Source organism: Poecilia reticulata, linkage group LG19 (genome assembly GCF_000633615.1).
Source record: "Poecilia reticulata strain Guanapo linkage group LG19, Guppy_female_1.0+MT, whole genome shotgun sequence".
Lineage (NCBI taxonomy): Eukaryota > Metazoa > Chordata > Actinopteri > Cyprinodontiformes > Poeciliidae > Poecilia > Poecilia reticulata.
The window spans coordinates 19,425,611-19,437,688 of NC_024349.1; the positions used below are offsets into that span (position 1 = coordinate 19,425,611).

Here is a 12,078-nt window from a genome sequence, read left to right on the forward strand (position 1 = left end):
TCAGATACCTTCCTGGATTTCAAGTAAACTTGCTAAAAAATATCAACAATATAGAGTGGTAATGAACTTCTCTGGAGAAGTTTTAGAGTATGTTTTCAGAAAATAGGAAAAAAACTTTCAAAATGTACAAACATTTATTACAATCCTTAATAGTTATAATATTTACAATTTCTTATAATTACAGACGTTTCAGATTTCTGGCATATCTTAGTTTTGCGAGTTGGTGCTGGCAATTCCTTGGAGATAGATTTTGGGTTGTTGTTCTTGCGGAAGCCATGTTGGTTCCCAAGCAAAGCTGGATTAGATCTCGGCGTCCCATCATCCTCTGCCTCCTAAGCGTATCGCACCGGTGCACCGTAAAGCTCATCTACAAAAAACATAATTGAAAAATATGTCAGAAATGATGTTTAGCATATAATTTAGATACTCGTGCAAGGTTTCCCCCAGAAAACTTGCAAAGCCTGGTGGTTGTGATGCTCAAGCAGTCATTCATCAAGCGGCCCGCCGTGTTTTTGAGTTAAAAAATGTTTAAAGTTGACAGGAAATTTTAAAATATCTCTTGATAATTATGTTTTACTGGAAGATTGGAAGACTAATACCTGAACATCAAGTAAAAAGACTTAAAACTTTTTTTTTTAAACATTTAAAAACAAATTAAATAAATAAACTATAGATAGCCTGGTGGCCCGCCAGGCTTACAATAAACTGAAGGAAACCCTGTTATGCTGTAATAATGAAACCTACCCTTTCAAATGGTGTTTATGATCCTCCTCGCCCCGTTGAAATACACTGCCGTTGAGAACTCCAAATTACTCTGTGGTAATTTCCTCCAACGTTGGCTGGCTCTGCCATTTCCGAGTGAAAAAACAATGCGGACAGTCCTGCTTGAAAGCAACAACTGTTCCACATCTGCGCAGATGTACTATGCAGTGTCTCTCGCAGACGGGGCAGTTCTCAAAAATCTCCCTGAGAGCGCTTTCAGATACAATGTATTCTGCATCTTCTTCTAACTCAGAAGGAGACTCCATGTCACTGTTCAAAGAAAAACAGAATCATGTTAAATGCATTATATTGCATTAAATAGAAAAAAAAAAAAAAAAAAAGGAAAATAATCTTACATCAGGTCAGAGAAGTTTGTGACTGTATCTCCTGGGTAATAGTTTGAATCCTGAGATGCAGGACTGGAGATCCTGAAGTCATCATCCTCTTCCTTCCCAACTTCCATGCGAGGTCGTTTCGATTGTGAGCCAAGTGCAGATTTCACAGGTGTTGACAGGAAGTGCGGTAAAGACTGCTCGGCATCTGTGCCTCTGCTCGCAGTGTGAACAGTAGCTTGTACACCTGTGCAGAACTACAATTGAAATGTGTGACACATACAATAACTTAGAAGTAAACACCATATTTACCTTTACTCCGGTAGTGTTGTAACCTCAACGTTCCAGCTGACAACTGCGTAGACACCGATCTTGTGCTAAGGAAACATTCAGTATGTTCCAATGCCGAATTTGTGGCACCAGGCGGACGAGTTTGTTTAATCTGAAGTAGTCCCTTGGAATTAAAATGCCAAAACAAATAGTAAAATGTGGGTAGAATGAAGTCAAAACATCAAGAATGATCAGTTTGACTTTAATAGATATTATTATTACTTCATAAAATATACAGGTTGGATGTTACTAGCATTTGAGTCCAATGTTACAAGTTCACTTATCGTGGACATCTTCCATGTTTTGCAAAAAACATATTAGAAAATGGAAAAAAGATACAAGGAAAAATGCTTGGTCATTCCCGGTAAACATATTTCACACTGTAGCATCCAATGACTTCATTAATATTCTACATTATAAAATCTCCGTTAACAGTGGCAATAGCAAATTACCGGGATACTATTATCAGTAGTTTAAGGATCAATATTTAATTCTTGTATTTCTGTACATTTCGTTAAGAGGTTGAAAGATATGCCGATAAATAATTGCTGATTTACTTTTTCGCCTTTAATGTTTACAAACATTTAATCGACTAAATTCAAACTTTTAAAGTCAGGGTTCTTATTTGTTTAATCTGCCTGTTTAATTTCATTTTCTCTAAATTAGGAGTGCACCGACTTGCAGCTGATTTCTTTACTTCTGGAAGATCTGGGATCAAACATGTGAATGTGATCCTATTTGCCCCAGTAAAGGTCTAAAAGTCAACCACTGTCCTCTTCTGCTCTCCAGTGGGAGAGGTTTGACTGACAGACCGGCCCACCAGGTCACATCTGGACATTTGCAGTTAACAATAGTCACCTCACTGTTACCAACTCAGCAACTTTCTTGCTATATTTAGTGACATTTCAGACAATTAAAAAAAAAAATTGACCAAAATCAGAATTGGCCAGAAAACTGCAATCGGTGCACACTTACTCTAAATTCATTCAGCCTTGCTCTTGATTGGTTAGCTGTGTGACGTCTGTGCAAGAACCAGGAAGTATGTGACAACAGACGAACGAAGCTTGACGAAGAAGGCTGAGACTTTTGAAAGTTCGCAAGCCAAGCAAGCGTCATGTATATTCTCCAAACATGAGCCCTCACAAAGGGATTATATAAATTCAGTATTTACTGGAGGTCACTCGGCAGCTAGCTAACTGACTGGCTTTTTATATCATGTTTAGCTTCTGTAAATGAAAATACAGCACAAACGTGTCTCAATATGGCATTCTTAAAATGTGGTGTAAGGACACACATTGTAATAATAATATAATATCATAAATAAACCAAACAACAATGAAGCTAACAAAAACAATGAGTTGCTTTTCAACTTACTTGAGCAGACGCCAACGGTGTATGGGCACTTCTGAGCGTTGGAATTGCGTCGTCTTTTAGTGATAATCTTGTTATTAGTCCACTGTCAAATTCCCTTTTGTTTAGAAAGCTGTCATCGGTAAAGTGCCTCGCACAGATATGCCAATTTTTTTTCGTCGGAGTGTTATTTTGAATAATGAAGTCCAGCCATTGCTTAAGAACCGTCTCATCTTTGGGAAGCTTAAAAAGAGGGTAGTCTCCTGGGCATCCGAAAATACATTTTCTTCTCATTTTTAATTTTTTTAATCCAAAAAGGACTGCACTGAGTAGTTAGCTCAATAGATGCTCGGAGTTCTTCTTCTTGGTGTTTTTCTTCTTTTTCCTTTGCCATTTCCGGTAGATTGTGCACCAACTAGCGCATTACTGCCCCTCGCTGGTGGAGATGGCGTACTACATCACTTGATCACAGATTTGTATTAAAAACAAACGCCATAAGGGCTTTATACACTTCTTGCAATTGTAATGTTAAACCAAGTAAGGTTTTAATTCATATTGAACATAATTAAAAAGAGAGTTCTACTATCCCCGTTAAACTTGCTGCCCTCCATAAGAACAAGATCCAGTTTGCCACAAGATTCACATTTACTATTAAGATACGATTCTGTGCTTCTTTGCACAGTTCCATTTAATCTTTTGTGCTAGTTTTATGCATTTGTCATAATTGACTTTGTTTAAAGTATTGCTGTCGTTGTGCAGCCTTGTCCCCTCTTCTAAGACAAATTCTTCCCATGGGAGGCAAATACAAGATCTTATCCTCTCAGTGTCCACCTCCCTCTGCCACTGAATGAAAATTTGCTTCTTAATAAGACTTCAGATTTCTGAACAGTATGGTATGACACAGATAATCTGTGAAAAAAAAAAACTGCCTTCTCCCAGTGGTATCTGGAGAAATACAACATGTGGTCAGAAACAACCAATCAGAGTGAGGAAGAGGGTCTCAGCACTGTAAATCATCCTGACGATGTACATGCTGCTCGGACACTCCCCCTTGCTCTCTGCTAGGCTACAAATGATTCACAGCAGCGGTTGTTACCACAAATGCTCAAGCTAGTTAGCATGGCCACCGATGATGGCAAATAAATTGTCTGTTACCGTAAGTTAGCACACAAGGTGACTGAAAGTGTTAAGAACTCTCTTCTGGCTCTGATTGGTTGTTTTTGACCGGGAGTGGTACATTTCCTCAGATGGCAATCGAAGCAGACTCTGGAATATAAACACCAAATGCAGACCTCTGACCGACTCCATCAGAATAAATCTGTAAATGGTGTTCCCAATTGGAACGCTCACTCATGCGCAGCTCTTCTTCTTAATGATGTTTTTTGGTTGGTTGGCCAGAGCCACAGCTTCAACAGGTGTCTGTTATTACAAATTGTTGCTGCTGCTAGCCTGCAGGAGCTGTGGGGGTTAGCAGGATACTTAGAGATGCGGAAGCTCAGCTTGGAGACTGCAGTCCAGAGGAAAAGGCGGTGCTCGGTTACGCCAGGTGTTTTTGTTCTCCTGAATGGTTGCCACGAGAAATTCAAGGATTTCTCAAACATACATGAATGAATCAAAAAATACCCTGGGTATGTTTGTGGTAAAGGAGAGGAGGAGTCGATTTTACATCCTGCTACCCCTTTAAAATTGTTTTCTAATGAAACAAAAGCTGCGTTTGTGTTCAGTCACTTGCTGAGTCACCGTGTGCCTCGTCAATTTCCATAAAACCCATTAAAACACTTTGCATCATGCAGTCACTCCCACACTGGGATTTTTCTTCCCTCCACCTGTACGGTATGTTTGTCTGAGGTTCTCATTTTGAAGCCAATTTGTGTCCCAGCGTCAGCATGGAAAAGCTCACATCTGTCTCCCTCAGTCACGATGCAGATATCAAACCTCAATTTCAGATTTTCCCTGACCACAGATTATTGTGCATTCCCTTTGCTGCAGGTTGACAGTAAATACCCAAGATAATCACATCTGCTGAAGACAGATTATGTCTTCACGGCCTCCGCCGTGTCTTTATTTACCACCTCGGATTCATCCAACCAGCTGCGGAATCTAAAATGATCCTGCACCTGTTCTGATTCTGCTCATTTCTCTGTAACTGTCCCTTGTTTCCGCTTCTCTGACTTTCACTCGGCACCCGTTCAGCATCACAAGTCCCTCAGGAGACAACAAGAACAGAGTGAGATGTCAGAGTGAAGATTTACTCTGAAAAATGTCGCCTACGACTTGTTTAGTTGTTTTTTTTCTTCTTCTTTCTGCATCTCATTCAAAACACCTAATTAACCTGCGTGTAACTGCGATATTTTGAGACCACTGCATTAAATTAAAGTTCCCTTTGTTTTCAGGGATCAAACGAAACCCACCAACCGGACACAATAGGAAGCTTTTTCAGAACGTCAAACGGTTTTAATGCGCCGCAATTACTGCGGCGCATTAAAACCGTTTGATATAATTGCCAAACGGCTTCAGTTGGGTGGTAATATTGCTTTATCTCTTCAACCTTTGAGATTCTTCAATATTTTTATGTTAAGCAGGATAATGAATGAAAAAAAAAAAACGTACAATTTTCATTGCAAAGTAAGCTTTCTGTTAAGTGAGTATATTCAGCTGTGGCACTTCTTAAGCATGTTTCAAGTCTACGTATTAAACTCAAGTCATAACCTCATTCTAGTGCACTGGTTAGTGGGCAGATGAAAAACCCTGGACTCCACTTGATATTGAAACAGTGGCACTCCCAAGTTTTTATGCAGTGGAATATTACTAAGCATTAACTTTACATAAAATCGGGACAAAATTACAACACACCAATTCATCATTTTGAACCATCCATCCATCCATTTTCTTTCACCCTTGTCCCTCAGTGGGGTCGGGAGGGTTGCTGGTGCCCATCTCCAGCTAACGTTCCGGGTGAGAGGCGGGGTTCACCCTGGACAGGTCGCCAGTCTGTCACAGGGCAACACAGAGACACACAGGAAAAACAACCATGCAGACACACACTCACACCTAGGGACAATTTAGAGAGGCCAATTAACCTGACAGTCATGTTTTTGGACTGTGGGAGGAAACYGGAGTACCCGGAGAAAGCCCACGCATGCACAGGGAGAACATGCAAACTCCATGCAGAAAGACCSGGGCCGGGAATTGAACCCAGAACCTTCTTGCTGCAAGGCAACAGYTCTACCAACTGCGCCACTGTGCAGCCCATTATTTTGAACCACTTTTGTTATTTTCATGAACACGGCCCTCAAGGGAGTAAGTGCAGAGAATTGTGACCACATGAGTGGTTTGTTAATTAGTTTCTTTTGTTGTTTTTACTTTTTGTCATTTGGTCTGCCAAATCTATGTTACTGCAACTTTGACAGACCTCAAAAAATAGTTTTTTTCTTTGATTAATCCTTCAAAATATCAGTTTAGTGACAGAGTTACAATCCCGATGCACCTGGAGCTGACTTTGTACTGGTTTTAAACAGTGTTTTGGGTTATTTTTGGCAGCAGGGTAAGGAACTTCATATCTTGATAAAGATAAAACATCTTACTACCCATTTTTTTGAGCTGGAATTTCCTTCAAAAGGTTCTGGTGGAGAGTGAAAAGAGTCCATGAAACTTAAACCTCACCTAGTATGATTTTTTTTTTAAAAAGGGACGGAAACACTAAAACTGGGCTTGTCCGCAGCGCGTCCGTTCTGCAGGCGCGCAGGATGCAAATGAAGAGGACGCAACAACGAGGACATCATCAGAAACAACCAGATAATAATGAGGGTAATATCGTTTGTGAGTCCCAGGTGTGGGAACTGCAGCGCAGCGCCCAAAAACAAAGACAGTGACACTAAAAAAAAAAAACAAAAAAAAAACCCAGCAGCGGCAGCTCTTAAATCCGTCATTCCGATTTACAGCCACCTCGCTTTTTATATAGTCGCTCTGATGGGACAACAGGCACCAAAGATTGCCTTCATGATTGACTTCAGCTGCGCACGCAAACACACATTCACACACTTCTTCCATCAACTCACCACATGAGGTTGTTAAAGGAAAGATTCAAGCAAAAAAAAATAATAATAATAAAATGGAGATTGCCTGACAGAAGGTTCAATGTGAATAAGTCATAGAAGCTGCAAATTCATTACCACACACACACACGCTTGAAATGAACAGTGTAGAAATGTGTAAACACAGTAGAGGACACGTACATAAAGATGTGATTACTTATGCCGAGAGTCAGGCAACCTTCCCTGAGGCGGTGACCGACAACACACACACAAAATGCTAATCATAAAACAAGTTTAGAGAGCTCTGCTGAGGGTTTCTGAATATGTTTCACTTCTTATCTATTTCACGGAAAAATCTGCAACATTCTACAAACACATGAGCCAGAATCTTATTAAAAACTGATCAATTTCCCCTTGAGAACCATTTTTTTCCTCCTTCTTCTTCTTCACTGAACCTCATGTTCACAGACTTACAGTAACCACGAGTAGATCAAATGTTCTTTCATAACTGTCCAGTTTGAATAGTTACGGCATTAACTAATTATGGTCTCTTTACCAATCAAATCCATTCAGAGTGAATACAAAACTGTTAAACCAGGAAGTGAAGTTGCTTAGGTGACATGTGGTTTAAAAAAAACCTCGACAAAAAAACAGACCAATGTTATAACTTTCTAAAAGTTAAATAAACTCAAGTTTATGTGGGCCAAATAAATACGTAGTGATGAATTGTACGAGTTTATGTTGATGCAGAATTATTTATACGCCTGGCAGATTTAAATTTGAGCGTCTTTTTKATTTAACCGATACGTTTGATTGAAACTTGTTAGGCATGTTKAAAATCGTTTCTGCCCTTCTAAATAATCAGTCAACAAATGAAACCCATCTTGTGGTTGCCGAGTAGCCATTTCCAGTTTTTCTTGAAAATGTGTCTTTGAGGATGAGCGCCAAGTCTTTGAGATTAAAAAAAGTTTCCTTGCCATCTCCCTGATCTCAAACCCAAATCTGCCAGGAAAGTTTACGATTTTGCGCCTAATTGTTCGCACTTCAARAGAAATAGTGCTTAAGTTGTTTAAATACTTAGAAGCCAGGTSCTGTGAAGTCAAAAGTTCAGACGTTCTTCATTACAGCTTTCTGAGAACAAGCTTAATATCATCTGGAGAAAACAACAAACTTAGCATAATCCTAAAAAAAAACAAAAACAAAAAAACAAACAAAAAAACAACTATGATCCCCTTGGAGTACAGCAACTCAGCAGGTTTTCCATCACCGCCGCTGTCACACCAAGCAGCGACAACAGCCATCTAAATGTAAATCCCAGGCTGTGCTCTTACAATAAACTGAACACATGCAGTCTCAGCTGCGAGCCTCACACAGACACACCTCCCATTTTCCACATAAGTGTTAAAAAATAAAGTGCCGAACGTAAGAGGAGGACAAACCGAGGACACAAACAGCACAGCTATTTCACACTTCAGACCGAGGCACTCATGACAAAGCAACGTGGAAACAGTTGAGAGGCAAGAACAGGACGAAAAACACACACACACACACACACACACACACACACACACACATGCACGCACGCACGCAAAACTGCAGATTATAAAGACCGTTCTTCATCTGCAACAAACAGGAAGCACTCATCTTACGCAGCAGGTTTCTGGCTGCTTTCAGCGAACTGGCTCACAAAAGAACAGAAGCTTCTTCACCAAAGGAGACTTCAATCAGCATCCTCTGATGCATCAAAACACAAAGGAAGAACATCCATCCAGCTCTTATTTTGTAAGCTTTAGTTTTGTGTTCAACCATTCAGGACAATATACCCTAGATAATTTTAGGAAAGWCTAAAACTTACTTATGAGCTCAATCATAAATCACAAAACGCAGCAGCGTRTCATTGCAGTGTCTCAAAGTCAACATTTAAACATGAAGCAAACATGAATAAGGTTCTTTACCTTTACTYGGGTTCAATCGTTCTTCATTCCATTTTCATTAAACAGCCTTTAAAATGCTTGTCAGGTTTCCTCCACAGGATCTAATCCTCCAAAGTTGACACATCTGCTCCAACGTGCTGCATTCAAGCACAAAGAAACAAAATGGGAGAGTTTACTTCTTCATGAGAAATGATGTGACTAGAATTTTCAACCTTTTCAAATTTCCACCAACTTAAAAAATGGTTCATCTATCTTTTGCAARCAGCATGCTTGTTTGTATTAAAATTCCATATTGTGCCAAATGCAGTAAGCTTTTTTTTATTGTGTAGAATATTGCAAAAAAAAAAAAAAAAATCCAGGTAAACTACCAAGACAAATTGTCGGTTAATATTTTTTTTTCTGTTTTAGGACTTTTCATTGACTTCATTCCTACAGTTCAGTTGAGGAAAAAATACAAATAAATAAACTATCAATTCAGTCTAAATACTAAAATAATGACAGTGAACTCAAAGTGGCAAAACCYGTAAACTATTATGAGAATTAGGCAAACTATCATATTGAAAAGATTTTTAAATCACTATTTAAATCGAAATAAAATATTAAATAAGCTGCCAGGCTCTCTCCCACAGCCATAACACCCATAATAGTCATTTTACAGATATAATACTAATCATACATTTAAAATATTAAATTAGAAAAACCAATAATGTTGCTTCTCATGTTGAAGTATTAGAGAATCTTAATCAGGGTTAGTCCAAGCTATTCCAGCTGCTGGCTTAAGGCCAGAAATTGAGTTTTAATCTCTAGTGGTGCGGGCTGTTATTGACCGCTARCGCCTACAGGAGGTGAAAAGGTGTAAAAGGTCATATTTAATGGGTTCTGTACCATAATCGTCAATATGCTTTCAATTTCCTGAGCAGCTCTCTGTGACCCTATTAGAAGAGTTTAAAAAGGGATTTGGAAGGTACTAAAGAAAGTTTATCTGTAATGTAGCAGGTGGTTTTTGAACTGACAGAGGGAAACGCTGAAAGGTTAAGATGTTTTTATTATATGTGAAATGCAATGAACCAGCTGCGAAAAAGTAGAGAGGCAAAGGAAATCAAATGTAGTTACTTTGTCTATATTGCACAGAGGAGAGCCTTCCTTAAGTCTAGAATTTTCTTGTTGCAAACAATATTTTTCCTGGGGTATATATCAAGGAAAGGAAAAACTGTGCATTTTTCAAATTTTTAACCATCACGGAGCTGAAGATTTATCAGTAACCTAATATTTAACACTCGAGCAGATGACTGCACGCTCATTTGACAACCGTCTGCGCCTCAGTCGGTTTTGGACGAACTTTTGTTTTTCACTTCCGCTTGTTTTTCCATCAAATCGGTTTTGCGTCCTTTCCACCTCCTGCTTTCTGCCACTTTTTATCTCCCGTATTGCTCTTTCAGCTGATGTGTTCGCTGATATTATTGCCCTCTGTGACTCTCAACGATCACAACAACACTATAAACTTCCACATCGCTGCTCGCACATGTCACGGCTCAGCAACGCTGGGTTTAAAGAACAAACTGTGAGTGAAACAATGAAAGCCTGCAGTTTCAGGAAGTGGATWTGTGCTGCATGTAAATGGCATTTAATGGCTTCATTCAGCTGCTCCTTGTTTTGTCAACTGGAAACAATCGGTCCGTGCTGCCAGTAATGTCAGCAGCTATTTGAAGTTATTTCTAAAAACTTTTTTTGAGATGCTTCTAAAGTTAGAGGGAAAAGCAATCCGTGTGGACTTGACCTTACTCTGACTTGCTATTTCAGTTATCATAATTTCCTCCACCAGGTGGCAATGTAGTTTGTATTTGATCATGTTACGAGACGCTTAAACGAAGAAGAGAAAGTAAAATTAGATTTTCACATTCTTGCTACTCTTTCATTATTATTTATCCTTGAACTATCTGCTGTGTTTCTTAGTCTTTGCGATACTTTTTGTTCGCTGACGTATGAAAAAAAAGAAAAAGAAAAGGAACCTCACAGAAATGGATTTTTACTAAGACTGAAGTACACGCAAGTTTAGTTTKACTTACCGGTAAAAAGTGCTAGGCCTATTAGCATAAGGAGGGCTGGATAGCACCACACACTTTCGAATTCTAAAAAACATTTTAGAAAAGTCAAGTATCACTTTTCGTACATTTTACAATTATTCCCCACTTTGAATTGACCTTTCAAATAACGTGCGAGCAAAGAAAGAAAAATAAATTTGTGGTTGCAACATGTCAAAATGTGGAAAAGTTCGGGGAACTAATTTTCAAGTGACTGTACACGTTCAGGCATCAAAGCGCTTCATTGTAAACCCCTTGCTCAGGTTCTTTATTTTTTTTCCGCCAAAATAATTGACAGTTACATTTTAGCCGTCGCAGGAAACCACTAATATAACACGCACACACTTTTTATGTTTGCGAATTAGCTAGCACTGCAGTGAACCTCACTACTTACCTTCACGTTGATGACTCGGAAAAAGTCCATCTGTGATTAGCCCGCCTCCAGAGGTAGAACTTAAAGATAAAATGGAGGGAGGCGAAGAGGTCAAGGCAGAACATGAGATATGAGGAGATATGCAGCCACTTTCACTTTTTGATAAAGAATTTAGGATGCTTCTGTTGTTTTGTCCCATAGAAACAACCTCAGGACTCTCGCAGTCCTGCATTTTTAATCAACACTCACTAATATTAAATTAAACCGGTTTAATATTGTAGCTGTACTGACCTCACAGTGTGCCGAAACAACCGAACAGTATTCATTAAAACCCCATTTACTTACAACGGTGCTGGAGGAGCTATCCACTTTCAGGTCTGCCAGACGCTCATAAATAGTGAGGATGAGGATGAAGATAATTGGACGCACGGTTTCGCTTTCAGCTCATGACAAGGAAAGGAATGGGAGCATTTGAACGCAACATTTTGTCTGGGTAGGGTAGACAGGTCATGGAATCAGAAAAGCAGCACATGCTCTTTTTTAATGATGGGAAGACTTTCTCATGCAACTCCACCATCACCTCAGAGATAAGAGTCTTAAAATTACTTTCTAAGGTCATGTCACAACATTATGCTCAAAATTTAAGGCTGTACTTTGACTAGGCCACTCAAAACTTTTTTTTTCTTTTTGGTGAACCTTTCAGAGGTGAACTTAAAGTTACTCCTTCCATTTTTTTTGTTGTTGTTGCATCTGATTGGAAGTTAAATCAAAATACACCTAATGTCACGCCTTCAATTTCAAGGAAGAATTGCAGAATTATTCATTATGTAAATGTTGTCCTCTCTGGCATCTTCTAATTTTCATTGCTTCATTTTAAGTACA

At 39.1% G+C, this 12,078-nt stretch overlaps 2 long non-coding RNA genes across 3 annotated transcripts in view; both read right to left on the reverse strand.

Annotated features, from left to right (window-relative positions):
• LOC103481877 (uncharacterized) overlaps positions 1 to 11,626 on the reverse strand; it is a 114,430-nt gene extending 102,804 nt beyond the window's left edge. Inside the window, exons 1-3 of the long non-coding RNA XR_536353.1 lie at positions 11,542 to 11,626; positions 11,218 to 11,276; positions 8,764 to 8,879 (exon numbers count right to left, since the gene is read on the reverse strand). This is a non-coding gene — a long non-coding RNA (uncharacterized LOC103481877). The remainder of the gene's footprint in view (positions 1 to 8,763; positions 8,880 to 11,217; positions 11,277 to 11,541) is intronic.
• LOC103481876 (uncharacterized) lies at positions 116 to 3,182 on the reverse strand. Of its 2 annotated transcripts, none has more exons than XR_536352.2 (5): positions 2,799 to 3,182; positions 1,407 to 1,548; positions 1,119 to 1,351; positions 745 to 1,032; positions 116 to 367 (listed from the first exon to the last, which is right to left on the reverse strand). It is a non-coding gene; the product is annotated as an uncharacterized LOC103481876 (long non-coding RNA). The 2 variants fall into 2 exon arrangements; XR_536351.2 differs by having other exon boundaries at positions 1,119 to 1,341; positions 2,799 to 3,180.
• Positions 11,627 to 12,078: the final 452 nt, after the last annotated feature.